At 42.0% G+C, this 18304-nt stretch overlaps 1 protein-coding gene and 1 long non-coding RNA gene across 2 annotated transcripts in view; one reads left to right on the top strand and one right to left on the bottom strand.

The window, feature by feature from the left end:
- Positions 1–18304, top strand: part of ATXN1 (ataxin 1) — a 417087-nt gene that overhangs the window by 163784 nt on the left and 234999 nt on the right. The gene's annotated exons all lie outside the window — the stretch shown is intronic.
- LOC106504330 (uncharacterized) lies at positions 1859–16600 on the bottom strand. Its single transcript, XR_001297722.3, has 3 exons — positions 16443–16600; positions 5558–5679; positions 1859–3836 (listed from the first exon to the last, which is right to left on the bottom strand). It is a non-coding gene; the product is annotated as an uncharacterized LOC106504330 (long non-coding RNA).

The following is an 18304-nucleotide window of genomic DNA, read 5'->3' as shown; positions in this document are numbered from 1 at the left end:
CAGAACTCCTGGAGAGTCATGTCCTTTTTGTTTGAATTAGTGAGAAACAGGAGGCTCACGCCCCAGATGAGAAACAATATCACGAAGGATTATCTCTTTCGATTAAACGAGAAGTGTATCTTGATATTTATTTAGATTTTCACTAAGTGTGTGCGTAAAAATTGGGACGGTAATTTCTATGACTTGGCAATTCTGTCTCACGTGTTCTCTTTGGAAGTATTCCTTCTTCTCCCTCATTTTTTTTTTCTTTAAAATGAGGACAAGAAGTCACTGTGAGAATTATGTACATATAAATTTTTAGACCGTTTCCTAGCCTGACACACCGTTAAAGCATCTGCTACTTCTCTTCTGTTGTTCTTCCTTGTTATTTCACACTTTTTTTTTTTTCCTGGTGGAGATTTTCTTGAGTATCTAAAATAAATAAATATAAACCAAACAAAACAAGAAATTCAGTGCTGGTATCATAGGCTTTAGAAGGTGGGGTTGTGTTTGCTTCCACTGGCAGAGATGTGATTGTCCGAGTGCATCTGTGGGCTGAACCCAAGTTCAAGTGGAACGCCCTAGGTCTGGGACCAGGGGAGCTTTGAACAAGGTACCGACCGACCCCGTGCCTCCAAGTTTTATATCTGTAGCATGAGTGGGTTACTCTCTGAGGCTTCTTCCACTTCTAAAAAAAGATCATTGTCTTACATCCTGGATGTGTTAAGGCTTTGAAGTCCCCGTGGAAAAGAACCTGTGAAAAGTCCCAGTCACCGTATAGTATCTTCTCTCTGTACATTCATATATATGTGTTGAGTGTTTTTTTTTTTGTCCCCCCCTTTTGGGTTTGTTTCCTCTTTCATGCTCGGGTGGAGCTAATGACCTTCTCCTCCAGTGATGACGGCAAAACAAAATAAAACAAAACGAAACGCTTCTTTCCTGCACAAAAGCCACCCCCTCCAGATGCTTCACGCCGTAAGCTCCTATTCAGACGGCACAGAGAGCATCACTGAAATACAGCCATCTCTGGAGTGAAATTTGGCAGCTGTGTCATAGTCAAGCTGCAGTCCTTATATGACAGTTTGGGGAAAGAAGTGAGACAGAAATAGCAGATTCCAAAATAATCCAATTAAAAGAGCTGGGAAAGTTGAGTTGGGCAACAGGATGGGGGATGGGGTGCCCTGACATTAGTTTAGTCTACAGGTTCGGCAGGGTGGATTTCAACCCCAGAAGCTTGGTGATGAGCATAGTTAAGGATCTCCTGCACACACCCCAGAGAGGGGGCTTGTCTCATATCCGATGGGGCTCTAATCTTGTGATTTTTTTTCCCCCTCCCTTTTCCTCGTGGTCTAATTACCGGCCTGTGTTGGCACATAAACAGAGCTGTCTTTTAGAACCACCTCCTCTTGTTGCCCCCTGCATAGGATAATATCATGGTGTGCAGTATTTATGACATCAGAACATACTATGGTGAGAAGTTGTTATGTGAAGGTACCATTTGAATGGCTCAGGCAGGATGAACTTGCAAGATCGGCAAGGGCAGCCCATCTCTTTTAATTTCAAGATCTTGGCAAGAACCCCAGTGGCAGGGAAGAAAGATTCCAGAAATGTGCCTGGTAGACGAATGCGGTGGAATACAAATGTAGAATTCTTTACGTTTTCTGGAGTGGGAGGAACCATCGTGATAAATATTTGAATAAGAACTTGGAAGTGTAGTGGGGACAATTGAAAAATACTAAGCAGTGTGCACAACAACAATTTTCCCCAAAAAAAGGACTGAGGAAAGATTTGTCAACGCAGAAACAATCAGATCATTGAATAATATGATGTCAGATTTCTCAAAAGGGAGATGTCAGGGAATAAAGGAAGCAGATGCTAAAGGAACCTGGACATTTTAATTTAACCAGAAAAGAGAGAACTTAACCAAATACTCACACATATGTATATTATGTGCGTGTACTTTTACAGAATACGTAAAAAATATATAGAAAAAATTTAAATATATAGTATCATTTAGAAGCACATAAAATCTTTAGGTAATGAGCAGAGTTCTGAATTCTACTGTTAGAAAATGGAACCAAAATTGAATGCAAGGAAAATTAAATAAAATTCACATCGTGGGAAAAAATGAGATTTGGTAACAGAAATTCTGATTTTGAGTTTCAGTTGTGTGATTTATTTGCTTTGTGACCTACAGGAAATCACTTAATAGCCGAAGGCCTTTTTTTTTTAGTAGTCTATGAAATAGAGATAGTTATATGTAACAGGAGTGCTGTGAGGATCAAGTGGTGGGAATGCATAAAAAAGTATTGTGTGAATTGTAAGGCCCTCTACATGTTATTTCTGTAAAATGCACCATTTTTATAGTATGGAGAAATTCTAAGGGGCAGTGATCACCTGTGAGAATAACTTAGAGGACCAGTCACACAGAGGAAACGTCTGTGAATTTGAAAACATACGTGAGGAGTTTCCGTTGTGGCTCAGCGAGTTAAGAACCTGCCATAGTGTCCGTGAGGATGTGGGTTCAGTCCCTGGCCTCACTCACTCACTGGGTTAAGGATCCAGCATTGCCGTGGCACAGGCTGGCAGCTACAGCTCTGATTTGACCTCTAGTCTGGGAACTTCCTTATGCCGCAGCTGCAGCTCTCAAAAGAAAAAAAAATATATGAATTATTTTTTTTTCTGCTCATTTTTCTGGCCCAGAAATTCTTTTATGTTTCTGGGATTTTTCTAAAAATTTTCCAGCCGGCTCTGTTCATGGAATTGTCCACTCTCTGTTGAGCTAGAAACCGCAAGATTTTATAGTAAATATTGCCTCTGCGTAAACCTTGAATAACAGGCTAAAGAAAAAGTAGGTCGTTTTATTTAATAATCCTGATCTCAGGAGGTTTGGGCAGAAGTGCGGGGAGGTGGGGGTGTCTGTGCGAGGGATAAGAGTCAGGATAGTGGGATGCTGAATGGGGACGACTTTGCAAGGGAAAAGGTGAAAGAGAGTCAGTCTCTACCAAGTGTGGGCTGGGTGTTGAAATTCCCTTTATGCCCCAGCCCATCTGTCTCATTAGCCTCTCTGTCTCTTAATCACAGACTCCATGAAGTGTCTACTTGGCTTTTTCTTTTTTTTCTTCTTTTTGGGCGTTTTATCTTATTCCCCTACAGAAGTGAATGAAAGGGAGTCACCTGGCTTAGATGCTGTTTGTGTATTCATATGCATCGCGGGGAGTGGAACAGACTATATTTGTAAGTGGATATTAGCACGGGGGCCGATCTGTATGCGCAGGAGTGTTTTTGTGTGTTGCACTCATGAATACATGTGGTAATCCATAGACACGGCGCATACGCACATTTATTGTACACACCCTTCCATGGAAAAGACACATTGACATTAATCAGAAAGGGTGACATAACATAGTGAAAGTAAAATCCTTTCAGCAGGGTTTCCTATTACAATCAAAATGCTTGATGTCACATTGTGTGTGCGGGAGAATTTGCTTATTCATCCTTTAGAACACTAGTAGGAGTTAAATATTAACAGGTTTAAGTGTCAATAAGTGTCTAAAAATACACATTCTCTATTGTGTGCAGGACTTGCAGTGCAGACGTGTCTCTGCTTGCTTGGAATTCAGAATGCTTTGGATCAAGAAAGAATGTTGCAGAGTGTAATTTGTGGCAGAAAATGTGCCCCGATTGTTTGTTTATTATTCCCGAGGATGTTTGCAGGACTGAACTATCACATGTAGAAAAGAACAGCTTTGTTTGGAAAATACTGTAGGAGCAGTACAAGCAAATTGAATTAAGTAAAGAAACTTAGGGAGTCCGTCTTTGATGGATGATGCTTCTTATTTGTTCTTCATTATTCCCTGTGAAGGAATAAAAACTATGAAATTGGATTTGAAAACTGGATTAAGACAAATGGCTTCTCAGATTTTTTTTTTTAACCTTAACTGTTGACAATTTTTCTAGTAAAGCACATAGTCACCATATAAAGAGTCTATGTTTACTACATTAAATCTTCCTAAAAAGTGTGCCCTTGAGGTTTGATTTTAGGAATTAGCTTAGAAGTTGCAGAGCCAGGGCGTATCTGCTGTGTGATGGTATGTATCTCTAGATATTTTATATGCCCACTCTTTTTATAGAGTGAGCAGTGAAGTTAAAAAGGATCAAAATACTGTTTTTCTTAGGAAAGTCCTTCCTTCCTACCTATCACCCTACTTTTTCTTCTTCAAGTAAAACTCACTATATTCCCATTTGACCCATCACTCTACAGTTCTCCCCCGATATCCGAAAGTAGAGCATTCCCGTTAAACCTGTTAAGTTGTAAAGTGACTTAAAGCGGAGAAGCAGATACCTTAGGACAAGTCCTGCTCACATCTGCACAAAACAAACAGATAAAGCAGAGATGCTCACAGACACAGTTCAAATCAATGGTGTCTTGATGCTGAGGTGCTCAGTAGTCGTTCCCAGGAAGGAGCTTGGAGGTGCTGCCCTTGCTGCTGGGGACACCCACTGCAGCCGGGACAGTGGCTTCAAAACCTATGCTGAGGAGTTCCCGTTGTGGTGCAGTGGTTAACGAATCCGGCTAGGAACCATGAGGTTGCAGGTTCAATCCTTCACCTCACTCAGTGGGTTAAGGATCCGGCATTGCCGTGAGCTGTGGTGTAGGTTGCAGACACAGCTCGGATCCTGCATTGCTGTGGCTCCAGCGTAGGCCGGTGGCTACAGCTCCAATTGGACCCCTAGCCTGGGAACCTCCATATGCTGCAGGAGCGGCCCTAGAAAAGGCAAAAAGAAAAAAAAAAACCCTATACTGAAATTATTTTCACGTCTTACCTGTTTTCATAAAAGCCAACATTCTCTTCAAGTTTCTTTGCATTAGCTCAAACAGGTGCTGATGTAGGTCTTTTATAAAAGGGAAGTATCATAAAGTGAACTTTCGAATAGTGGGGATGCCCCTCTCCTCCAAATACGTTTATAGGGACTTACAGACTTTCATGGGAATGGATCTCTATTAACTAGGCTATAAAGCTCTTGAAAAGGGGAACTGTTTTACTTGCTGTCACTCTAGCAGTTAAGACAAGGCCCTAATCATAGTTTGTTGAATGAATGAATCAATCGATGGATCAGACTCCTACTGTGCACTTATCATTGTCTTAGACTTGAGAGACGGGACGAGGGAAGATTTATAAGAAGTTTGAGATATGGTCCTATCTGCTCTAAAGTGGTATAAAATCTAGCTGAGGATTGGAACAACTTGAGCAGTCAAATAAACAATGAATTATAACGCAAAGAGTAAAATAAATACCCATGAGTCCATACTGATATAAATATATAACTGAATAAATAAATAAGTAGGGCAAAAGAGACAACTTCCTTACAGAAGAATTCCAATGACCATTTCTTAAAATGAGAGGAATAGAAAAGCATCCATTAGAACACATAGTAGTAATTGCCATAGGAAGGTTCCACTGATGGATATTAGAATTAATAGGCAAAAGTTTAAGTGGAAGCAGTATTTGCAGAGTTTCAAAGCATCTCTCTCCAAAATATTTAGGAGTTACAAAGAGAAAAATGTTAAGTCTACCTGGAGAATCCTGGAGATAGCACTTTAGCTGAGTAATCAAGGTTCATCACCGGCTCCATCATATGAAGTGCCAACAAGGACACAGCACCTCTTTGGTCCTTCCCAAAAAAGGTATGACTTCACTGTCATCGGGAGAAAATATCAATCAAACCCAGTCAAACCAGTGCTTTTCACAGACGTCCAAGTTCTTTAAAGATAAGGATTAAGGAATGGCCACAGATTGAAAGAGGTGAAAGAGATGGGGCAACTCAATGCACGATGAAATCTGAGATTGGATTCTGAAGCAGAGAAAGAGCAATAGTGGAAAAATCGGTGACATCCTCATACATTCTACAGTTTAGTTGACCCAAGTTAATTTTCTAGCTTTGATCGCTGTTCTTTGGTTACATAAGATATGGACCTAAGGGGAAGCTGGATGAAGGGTACAAAGGAATGCTATTGTTTTTGCAACTTTCTGTAAATCTAAAATTTAAGAAAATCTAGTTAAAGGTGCAATACCAAGCCACAAGAAGAAAGTGCAGAGCTATATATGGCAGTATACAGCTAAGAGCTTGCAATGGAGGGGCCAGTGCTGGACTGAGTGGGTGTTGAGGGGAATGAGATATGGCTGGAGATGAGAGTGGAAGAGTTTCATACAAGAAGAAAAACTATTTGCAGCATGAAAGAAAGGGTAGAGATGACAAGTGGGGCATACTTCGGGGTTGTTCTGTAGGGGCAACAGGAGTGAAAGCATGACCTGTGACCTGCGTGGGGTATGTTGGGAAGCTGGCCGAGTGATGTGCACACTTTTGCTGGAGCTCAGTGAGGAGGAAAGCTGGCCAGCTTTGGGGAAGAGAGAGTAGAGGATCCTTAAAACCTGGTGGAGGAGTTTGACATCAATACAGCGGGCGATGCTGAGTTGCAAGTTGCAAGTTGTCTGAAGAGGTGACTCAGTGTCCCAATCTATATATGCATTTGGCGACGGGGTATCCAAGGGTGGCTGGGCTTGGGAAAGATGGAAGTCGGTAGGTTAGGAGTTAGAAATAGGTAAAGGAGAGCCTATTCATTGGAGGCCTGGGTTAGGAAGGATGGGGTGGGGGCAGAAAAGGAAGAGGAATCAACACATCCAGAAGCTGCTGAGGAGGTAGAACCCTAGAGGGCAGTGACCAATGAAGGGGCCTGAAGGAGGAGGAGCTGATAGTAATTCCGGGGTTACCCTTGCAGGTGGATGGTGCTGTGTCCATAACTGAAGTCATTCACCCAGCAGATATTTGCATGCCGACACTGGAGAATGACATATTCCAGGGGAAGAAGGAGGATTAGAAAGAGTATAAACTTGCTGTATAGCACAGGGAACTCTACCCAGTATTCTGTGATGGCCTATATGAGCAAAGACTCTGAAAAAGAATGGATTGTGTACATGTCTAATTGAACCACTGTGTTGTACAGCAGAAATTGTCACAACATTGTAAATCCACTCGACTTCAATAAAACTTTAAAAAGTAAAAAAAAAAAAAAAAAGTATAAACAGGAGTTCCCGCTGTGGTGAAGGAGGTTAAGAAACTGACTGCAGCAGCTGGGGTCACTGCAGAGGTGCGGTTTCCATCCATGCCCTGCGCAGTGGGTGAAAGTGGCTATGGCATAGGTGGCAGCTGCAGTTCAGATTCAATCCCTGGCCCAGGAATGTCCATATGCTATGGGTACAGCTATTAAAGAAAAAAAAGGAAAAGAAAAAAAAGAGTATAAATACTGCCTGCAGTGAGACCCAGAACAGGAAGGTCCATGCTTTGAACTGGACTGAATGAATTTATACATGAGCAGGTGAGACCCAGCAAAAGGCTCCCTGTCCTCCAAAGAAAAAGAAGGGAGGGGATTTCTCTGTTTTTAACAGCAGCCATGAACAGTGTTAGAATATTTTTCAAGCTGGCGTTTCTCTCTGCTTGATAAAGATTTCAAGCCTACTGTTCACACTCAGCTCTCACACACACACAAAAACCTCTCATATTAAATCACCATTTTACAGAGGAAGAGCCCATACATACTCCTTTAACTCTGCCAAGGTAGAGGTCCCTGGACCCCAGGAGTCCCAAACATGAAAGTTAAAATACCATAAAAGCACCATGAACTTGATAGGAGAAGAAAGAGAAAAAGTAAGCTTGCATGCTTCGTTCAAGCTCCCAATCTCCAGGTGCTGTGTCTTTTTGACTTGTTTGGTATAACGTGGCCCGTTGAGGGGACCCATTCGTGGTGAGTGTGCTTCTGGGTGGGTTTCACTGTGTCATTCTTCTTTTCTCTTGGGCCGATCTCTCAGTTTGTGTAATTTAGGAAAGCGTTTCCGTAGCCTTGATTGCCTCGTTTTCTTCAGTTATTACACACATGTCCACCCATAGCTCAAAAAGGACAATATCGTCCTATCTCTGCAGCACGCGGGTAGCCTCCCCATCAGCAGTGTCCCCTTAGAATCAGAGTTGGTCTTGGGGCTTGGGTAACACCAGGCGAGGGGCCGAGTTGTGGGTGTCACTACTTTGTCCACCCTTGGACCTCCTTGTTTGTTTATGGATGACTGTCACTGGTTTATGTCTTAAAGGTCTTTGAAGGTCTCCCTTCCTCTCTTGGTCAACGAGTTATGTTTCTAATGCAGCCCTTCTTTGAAAGCAAGGGGTTCATTTAGGCTAAATGAACTGTATTGATAGTAGGCAACTGAAGAGAGGGTCAACCCTTTTATGCTTAACTTGTAAATGGAAGTTGCTTGGCATTCTTAAAAAAGAAGCCTAAAACCGCAGTGGTTCTGATTCTAGCCCAAAATTGAGTATCACTTTTGCAGCACGTGAGCTGACACTTCAAACATCTTTTTAACAATGTACACTCTCCATGGCATGTGACTTGCCTATGGTGGATTTAAAACGTGTTCTAAATGGCGATATGTTTCCTAATATGAATAGATGTTTTGTGGGAATGTAAAAAGAAATGACATCTTTTGTAGCGTGGATTTTGGCAATGGCAGAACACTCTGGAAAGTGACTACCAGGGCCCTTTATGAGCCTGCTGTGGAGGTGCATATGTTCAAACTGGCAGGATAAAGACTCTTTTTACGTCCTTTCCAACTAATGTATTGACTTTAGGATTTTTTAATAGGACACATGTTTCAAAATTGTAATTGTAGTCAATGGTTCTATATAAAGATTCCATGGAGAAATACACAACTTTGTCCGGTGGGTCTTTCCACCGTCCATAGATATCAGTCAGTTTTCTTTCCTTCTCAGAGTGCCCGAAGCTTTTGAGTCTCGTTTTCTTTTGGCAGTAGAAGTGGAAGTCACTTGCTGAATTTATTCTCCAAAAAAAAAAAAAAGAGGTTGCAGGGTAAAGGCAGGTGGAATCTCTGCTCCGTATCCCTCAGCCGAGTTCCATGAGGATTGGGAAACCTGTCAGGCCATCCTTTGTCAAAGAGGTGGTACACACGTATCATACAGGTTAATTCATTATTTCTTTTTTTTTTTATTCTTTAAAATGTATTGAAGTATCATTGATTTACAATGTTGTGATAATTTCTTTTGTACAGCAAAGTGAGTCAGTTACACATGTACACATATCCATTCTTTTCCAAATTCTTTTCCCACATAGACCCGTCACAGAAAATAAATTTCTCTGTGCCATACAGCAGGTTCTCATTGGCCAATCATTCCATATACCTCAGGGTACAACTGCCAGTCCCAAGTCCCCAGTCTGTCTTTCCCCCCACCACCTTTCCCCTTTGGTAACCATAAGTTTGTTTTTAAAGTCTGTTTCTGTTCTGCAAATAAGTTCATTTGTATCCTTTTCTTAGATTCCATATATGTGATATCATATGATGTTTGTCTTTCACTGACTGACTAACTTCACTTAGTATGATAATCTCTAGGTCCATTCAGGTTGCTGCAAATGACATTATTTCATTCCTTTCTATGGCTTAGTAATATTCCATTGTATATATGTACCACATTTTCTTAATCCATTCCTCTATCAATAGACATTTAGGTTGCTTCCATGCCTTGGCTGTTGTAAATAGTGCTGCAGTGAACATTGGGGTGCATGCAGCTTTTCCGATTATGGTTTTCTCTGGAAAGATGCCCAGGAGCTGGATTGCTGGATCATGTGGTAGTTCTATTTTGTTTTTCTGAGGAAATCCCCACACCATTTTACCATAGTGATTGCATAAATTTACAATCCCACAAACAGTGTAAAATGTAAGTATCATTTTTGTCATAAAAATGATATCCTAGTTTTCTTATTTCTTATTTCTAGCTGGTTTAAGGTGGTACCTCGTAGTAGTTTTGATTTGCATTTCTCTAATAATTAGTGATGTTGAGCATCTTTTCATGTGTTTTTTGGCCATCTGTATGTCTTCTTTGGAGAAATGTCTATTTAGGTCTTCTTCTGATTTTTTTTTTTAATTTAGCTGAATGAGCTGTTTGTATATTACGGAGAGTAATCCCTTGTCAGTTTAATCATTTGCAAATATTTTATCCCATTCTGAGGGCTGTCTTTTCATTTTGGTTATGGTTTCCTTTGCTCTGAAAAAATTTTTAAGTTTAATTAGGTCCCATTTGTTGATTTTTGTTTTATTTTCATTATTCTTAAGTGAATCTGAGAAGATACTGCTGTGGTTTATGTCAGAGAGTGTTCTGCCTATGTTTTCCTCTAAGAGTTTCATAATATCCAGTCTTATATTTAGGTCTTTAACCCATTTGGCGTTTGTTTTTGTTTATGGTATTAGAGTGTTTAAATTTAATTCTTTTACATGTAACTGCCCAGTTTTCTGAGCACCACTTATTGCAAAGACTTTCTTTTCTCTATGGAATATTCTTGCCTCCTTTGTCCTACATGAGTTGACCATAGGTGCATGGGTTTATTTCTGGGCTTTCTATCCTGTTCCACTGATCTGTATTCCTGTTGTTGTGCCAGTGCCATACTTTTTAAATGACTATAGCTTTGTAGTATAGCCTGAAGACAGGAGCCTGTCATTATTTCTTAAAATACCAGGTGGGAAGTGCATCACCGTTTAATCTCATGGGCTTTTCAGAGATGAAACAAAGAAATGAGGGAGGAAGGTACCAGATAATTGCTGTAGAAGGAACAAAGCTAAAAAGCCAAGTTTTGGGATTAGACAAAATCTGATGAAACTTATATTAAAGTTTTATTATACCCTATAACAGCTCAGTGATGAAATATGGGTGATATTTACAGAGCCAGAGGTGGGGACCGGTTACAAATTCTTTCCCTTCTTCACTCTCATCTTTCCTTTTTTAGTTTCTCTTTTCCTGTTTCCCATTAGAAGCAAACTGAACGAATGAGTGAATGAATCAGAGAATGGAGTGAGCAAGCTTCTTTTAACAAAATTCAAGGGATGGCACTTCTGTGAATTTTGTCATAAGAAAGGATATCCTAGTTTTCTTATCCAGCACATGAACTTCTGCAACCCTCCCCTACTTATGAAATCAGAAAATGATAGAAAGAAGCCTTCTCAGCAAAGAGAAAAGTGAAAGACCTAAAATCCTGCATTTGACACTGTAGATGAGGCCCTGAGATCCCCAGAGCCCTTGTTGGCTTAGAAGGCCACTCAAAGTCAGGTTAATGATTTAACAAGTTTACTTATCAAGTTTCCCAGCTAGATTAAACAGTGTAAGAAGCCTTTCCTGTATTAAATGTACAGACCAGAGTGAAGGGAGGAGAAAAACAAGAAAAACTCAAAGTGATATAAAAATCTCAGCAGGGTGGGGCCATTTCGTTTAGAGACAAACCAACTTAGTGGATTGTTCAGGACAGGCAAACATAAAAGAGTTTTCCTAAGATGCAACAAAGTGCAGAGGGCAAGGATGTTGCCATTAAGAAACAATCCCAGCTCTCAGGGTGGAACAGAATAGAAGTTTCTTTTTCAATCATGTTACTTCTAACTTGGGGTGTTCCACAGGTGGGGTGGAGGTATCCATGTGCTGGTGATTCCAGATGCAGAGTCCTTCCATCGCATGGCTCAGCCATTCCCTAGGGTCACTGGGAGAGCTTAAGGCTCTCCTGCAGCAGTTTGGCCAGCGGTTGGAGGCAGGGAGAGAGCGTGACTGTTCTTGTGGGAGGTTTTGTTAGCATTTGCAGTGCTCATGGTTCTGTTTTGCATCCCTTTGGCCAGAATCAGGCACAGGGACATACCTAACTACAGGTAAAGGTGGGACATGTCAGCCTGTCTGTCAGGGAATCTGGCTTGTTGAACACGAACCAGCCTCTGCCATGACTGGATACCTTCATGAGCTGGATGTCATCCTTTACCTCCATCCTAGCCACACCCTGGGTGCCTACCTGGGTAGGTACCTAGTTCTTTGCCAGATAGCACACCTCTGTCTTAGGAAAATCAGGATCCCACTGAGTATATGAGGACTCTTCATCCTTCAAACCATCTTGATCTGAACGTACCTTCCCTGATGTTATCTTCAATGAGAAGAACGATCAAGCAGTCACATGGGGCTGCACATGGAAAAGCAAAGAACCTTCTGCCTGCTGCCCACTAGGAGATGGCGCTCGCACCACCACCCCAGGCTTTTATCCATGTCATGGATCAGGAACCCGTTTCTACTGTAGTTCTTCCACCTGTGCAACCTAGGAGGTGAATCCTGTTCCTGATAACAATGCTAAACTCCAAAGGAATTCCTGAAATTATCCCAGTCCTTCCAGATGGCTCATTGTGTTCTCTTCTCAGAGTGTGGTTGTGGTCCCCATTCCACTCTCCCAAGATTATATCTCCCATCAAAACTCTGAAACAAGTGTTGATTCAACTGAACGGTTTATTAGCCTCTGTCAGATGACTGTACACAGGAAGCGAGGTTTGGGGAGAGGGGTTGAGGGTTAACTCTGTAAAATTATTTTCATGCTCTATTACATGGGCTGAGATGAAGCTTTTAGATGGAAGGTGGGGGTGGTTATGGGGAGCATGTAGAAAGGCAGGCAGGTGCCACCACAAAGAACTTGAGAGCTCCAGGTAAAGGAGAAACCCTCTTCTCCCTCACCTTCTCCTACTTCTGGTACCTATTATTCCTTGCCCAGCACAGAGACAGCTTGTTTGAGAGCTGTCAGTACTAGACTTTGTCTTCATTATGGCCTTCATAGCTCTTGTTTGCCTTCCTACCGAATCAAGCCGTGTTTATAATATTATTTCTCTGAGAAAATGAGTTTGGAGTTCCCAACAACTGACTTACAAATGAACTTTGTGTACGCAGCTCATTCATAAGTTGAGGACTGCCTGTACCAGGCATGGAACCCAGAGACAACATTTATCTGTGCTTTATCAGTATGGGCTTGTCAAGTTAGCTTATGTTTACTTTTCTTTGCCTTCCCTTTGATGATAGCCTTGCTCTTCAAATTTGAGACTGTCTTTATGTATTGAGAAACATTTCCTTTGGGGTGCCTCAAATTTTCTTGTGAAATGGAATAAAGATTTTCTTTTATCTACCGATTTATCTTCAGTGGGATTCATGGCTAAGAAAATCTGTTTCACGGGCCATCTTTAAATTGCAGAGAAATTGAGAAACATTTAAAGGAAGTGGAGGAAGAGAATAATTCTTCTGTCGTATTACCCCGGAGTGTCACATAGCTTGCAGTATAATTGCTGTGTTGGCTTGTAAAGGTTAAAGAACTCTGAAGTTTATAGTTTTCTTCTGTGTGTGTTTCACAAATAAAAGGGAAAATCCGACAGATCGCAGCAAAGTGCCATGCTAACAAAAAAGTTTTGAGCATTTTACAGTTTGTCGTCACAGAGACATACCTCATGGACTTTTAAGTTTGCTTTTACAAATACCTGATCAATCAGTTATTTAATCCATGGAGCCCATTTGCAGATTACAAACTTTATTTTTAATCTGTATGTGCGCGTAACATATGCACAGAAATATTCTTGCCAGCATTGTATTGTAAAGGAGCTGGAACCCTGGTCTTGGAAATGCTCCTTCTTAGGCCACTTGCTATTCACATGCAAGTCAAAGTTTCTGCTGTTAGCCGAGCAGCTGACAGAATAGGATCACAAATGCTACTGATGCTGCCTAGGACTGTGTAAACTTGGCACAGGTAGACTCTCAGGTGGATGTGCTTCCATGTTACAGAGCATACTGTGTTTCCTCCACCCCTTAACCATGCAAGCGTAGCCTGCAACAGTAAGAAACTGTTTCAGCTGTTATTCTGATTTGTATTTGCAGACTCAGACTTTGATGCTAGTGGGCTTAACATTTAGTGAATAGCAGTCATGTTTAATGATCTTTCCCTTCTGTTTAAAGCAATACTGTAGCCCATGCAAGAAACATTGCCTTTTATGGGAGGTCCCATCGTGGCTCAGCAGAAACGAATTTGACCAGCATCCATGAGGACGTAGGTTCGATCCCTGGCCTTACCATCTCACTTATGTAGGCTTCTTTGTATTGAACCACAGCTTGCCATTCAATTTCTGTAAAACCTTTTCGGAAGTATTAGTCGATTAATGAACATTTACCATCGGGGTGATCTGGAATCTATGAGGACAATGTGGGGATGGCAGAAAGAGCATTGGTGTTGCTGTGAGCTATGGTGTAGGTCGCAGACATAGCCCGGATCCTGATCCCTTGTAGCTGTGGCTGTGGTATAGGCCGGCGACTACAGTTCTGATTAGACCCCTAGCCTGGGAAATCTCCATATGCCTCAGGTGCTGCCCTAAAATAAAAAAATAAAATAAAGGAAAGAAACATTTCCTTTGAGTTTTAAGGTTATCTATTTTGTCAGGTCTCTTGATGGTTTTGCTTTACTGTCAAAAGTGTGAAAATAATTTTGATGTTATGCTCTTTCTGCCATCCCCACATTGTCCTCATAGATTCCAGATCACCTCGATGGTAAATGTTCATTAATCGACTAATACTTCCGAAAAGGTTTTACGGAAATTGAATGGCAAGCTGTGGTTTAATACAAAGAAGCCTACATAAGTGAGATGGAAAACACTTTATGAACTGTAGACTACTATATAAATGTGAAGCATTTGCAATAAAATACTCTCAGGCTTTTACTGAGTCTTGACTGTCAAAATATGTAAAAGACAACCTATATTTTCTGTAAGTGCACTGGCTGATAATGTTACCAGAGTAGCTAGAAGTTACTCTAATATTGCAAGAGAGAATTTAGGGGAATCCAGAAATCTAAAATTCCAACAAAAATCATTAATTAAGGAGGAACAGTTGAAATCACCTCTTGAAGACCCCCCCCCCCCAAGAAGCATGGTACCATCTGAATTTTTCAACCTTATCCAAGCAAAAGCAGAGTAGGGCGTGGTACTTCTTAACCTCTAGATGCAAAAACATGCAATACTGAGTAAAGAATATAAATCAGTAAGTGTAATGCATTTATGGCTTATGAGCAGGCTCCAAGTGTACAGATTTCTAGATACTTCATGATACATGAAAGCTTTATGCTTGTTATTCAACTTGAATGTTCTACAAACTTCTCTTAATTTCCAATGTCATGAAAAATCCTTTCTCTCTCTTTCTAGACACCTCCCCCCACCCCCATACCAGCCAGAGTCAGGCAGTTACCAGCTCTAAAAGCGCTTGCATTCATTTGTAGATTATATACACCTAATGGGGTTGGCACCTCTTCATGGAAATTGGGCCCAGTGGGCTACTTTACAGCCACTGAATGAGCTTGCCTCGGTAGAAGTTTATGTTTTATAGCTGACACGCCATTGACCAGAATAACCTGTTATAAAACATGATGCTTCATCATTTTTTTTTTTTTTTGGTAGCTTCAGCCCTGAAAATTGAAGCTTTGAAACATAAAGAGACTTTACGAACATTCAGACTTTATGAACCCTCTGTTTTATAATGGTTTACATGGAAATTCTTTGAGCAATGCGTTCATATTCAGTTCCTGGATTGCTGAAATAGTAAAGATATTTTGTGGGCATTTTTTCTGGGGGGGACAAAAGCCACATTACCCAAAGACCTTCAGAATCATGTGGAAATAACAATAATACAATGTGATTATAATATTTTAATATATAATGCAATATAATATATATATAGTAGGATTATTATACAGTATATTGGTTTTTGTTTGGTTGTCCTGATGAGTGTTGCAAGTGAATAAACCGGCATTCTGATTTTTTAGCTTCAGTATACCCTTAAAAACACTGGTGGAGTTCCCGTCGTGGCGCAGTGGTTAACGAATCCGACTAGGAACCATGAGGTTGCGGGTTCGGTCCCTGCCCTTGCTCAGTGGGTTAACGATCCGGCGTTGCCGTGAGCTGTGGTGTAGGTTGCAGCCGCGGCTTGGATCCCGCGTTGCTGTGGCTCTGGCGTAGGCCGGTGGCTACAGCTCTGATTCAACCCCTAGCCTGGGAACCTCCATATGCCGCGGGAGCGGCCCAAGAAATAGCAACAACAACAACAAAAGACAAGAGACAAAAAAAAAAAAAAACAAAAAACACTGGTGACCTTTATTGGAAAAAGTTGGTTACCTGGAGCCAATAGTATTATAAGGCTACTTTAGGTAAGTATTGGCACGTTTATCAGATAAATCAAACGTCAGATGCACTGCGGGGAATGGCTTTTCAATATGTTCTTGCAATTTATTCCCCAAAGAAAATGAGTTTGGCTGTTCCACGGAGCAATCGGGAGGGTGTGTGTTTTTAGGGCCTCTGACCTCGTGGTGCAGAGAAGCCAAAAACCAATGCTTCAGAATGCCCCCAAGGTATTTTTTTGGGTGCTTTAAACTGGGTCTAAAGGGCCCGTCCACCTTAAAGCTTTTGCCTGTGAAAGATCAAGCAGAGATTGATTTTTACCCACTGTGCACCTGGGGAAACAGACGGCAGTGGCTGAGATTGAAAGAAGCAGAGAGAAAGGAGAGGAAAAATAACCTCCCTGGCACCCACCTGGGAAGGGCTCCAGAGGAGGGGTTCGATGTCGTCTGATATTCCTAAGTGAAGGCACTGTGCCCATCAGGCTCTCTCACCCAGGGCAGACGAAGCGTGTTATTCCGGAGATGGGAAGCAGGAAGCCTTGAGATCCGCAGAGCTCACATCTTCCTTTTCAAAATGTACCATCCGGTACTTTTTACTGTATTCACAGAATTGCGCAACTACCTAACCGCAGGACATTTTAAAACACATTCCTCACCCTCAAAAGAAACCCTGCACCCTTTAGTGGTCAATTCCCACTCTCCTCCAACCCTTTTGCCCCCAGCTCCTGGCAACCGCGCGTCTGTTTGCTTTCCATAGAGATTTGACTCTTCTAGACATTTCATGTGAATGCAATCATACAGTAATGGACTTTTATGCCTGGCTTCGTTCACCGGGTCCGTCTACACTGGAGGTTGTTATCCGTTCTCAGGGCTTATGAAGAGCATGCCTGTTCTGTTGTGTGGGTAGACCACATTTTGTTTACCCATTTGTGAGTTGTTGATCGTTTATTTCTGCTTTTTGGCTGAGATGCATAATGCTGCTCTGAACATTCCTCAGCAAGCTTTTGTGTGGACATGCTTCTGAGCAGTTATGAATTGGGGAAAAAAGGGAATTTTTTTTCCCTTTCGTACATCTGTTTGCCTCACTCTTGTTTCTCCACTTTTCTTACCTGTCTCACTCTCCTAAAAATAACTTTCCTCGAGCATGTAGTTATGGAAGAGTAAGAGTATCAATTAACGTCTGCGAATCACCCACCCTCAGACCCTCTTCTAAGCATCGTATCTGAACAGCATTTCTGAGAGAATCGTCCCTTTACTCACGTGGTGGTTGTGGCTTCAAGAAGCTCCTGAAGCCTGAAGTCACTTCCACTGGGCAGTTGGAGGCCCTGGGGTTGGACTCACATCTGTTTTACACTTAATCACAGCGCTGTCTGTTGCCTCCCTCCTGATAATATTAACGCAGGTCATGCACCTGTTCATCTCTTAGAGAATTTTCTTTGCTTTATGAGCTTTTCTCTGATCCTGAAACTTAAGGAATGTGGTCTAAAGACTCTTCATCACATGCCTTTGGCCCTGGAGCAAGCATTTGTGTCCCTCTGACAAAACGATTATGATTAAGAGTTCCTGGTGTGGCGCAGTAGAAACGAATCCGACTAGCATCCATGAGGTGGCGGGTTCGATCCCTGGCCTCGATCAGTGGGTTAAGGATCCAGCATTGCCATGAGCTGTGCTGTAGGTCGCAGATGTGGCTTGGATCCTGAGTTGCTGCAGCTTTGTTTGTAAGCTGGCAGCTATCGCTCCAATTTGACCCCTGGCTTGGGAACTTCCTTGAGGGCAGCCCTAAAAAGCAAAAAAAATTATGATTTATTCCCCTGTCTGTTGGAGTGAGGGGGCATCTTCAAAGGCTGGTGCTGCCTGCTGTCAGGTCAGTCTGACTCCCACCAGCCACTCACCTTAAGACTTGATCCCTCCTTCACTTGAGCCCCCGGCAAGTCCAGCCACACCTACAACCTGTGTATCACCTTGAACCAATATTCTTTGGGCCTTTGTGAATCTTGAAATCTCAGACTCAGCAATTCCCTTCTGGTCATGACCTATGGGCCCCCTGCTTTCCCTCCCTCCCGTGGAACCCGGTCACCACCCTGTCTTCCTCCCCAGCGCAGGTCTCATGGTTTGTAAGTTTCACTGTGCTCTCACAATAGCTGAGTGTCACACAGTCCCTTCCAGCCACCAACCCTGGGTGACCCCCCACCCCTGACACAGCTGCGCAGCAGTCCCCGAACCCAGCATATCCATCCTGATGTCAAGTCTTGCTCTTCAGTCTGCGATGGGTCC

Source organism: Sus scrofa, chromosome 7 (assembly GCF_054392235.1).
Source record: "Sus scrofa isolate SSC_HxYL_T2T_F1_AM1 chromosome 7, Sscrofa_HxYL_maternal_Yorkshire_Landrace_v2.0, whole genome shotgun sequence".
Taxonomy (NCBI): Eukaryota; Metazoa; Chordata; class Mammalia; order Artiodactyla; family Suidae; genus Sus; species Sus scrofa.
The sequence above is the reverse complement of the archived record's forward strand: the minus strand, read 5'-3'. Positions and strand labels throughout refer to the sequence as shown.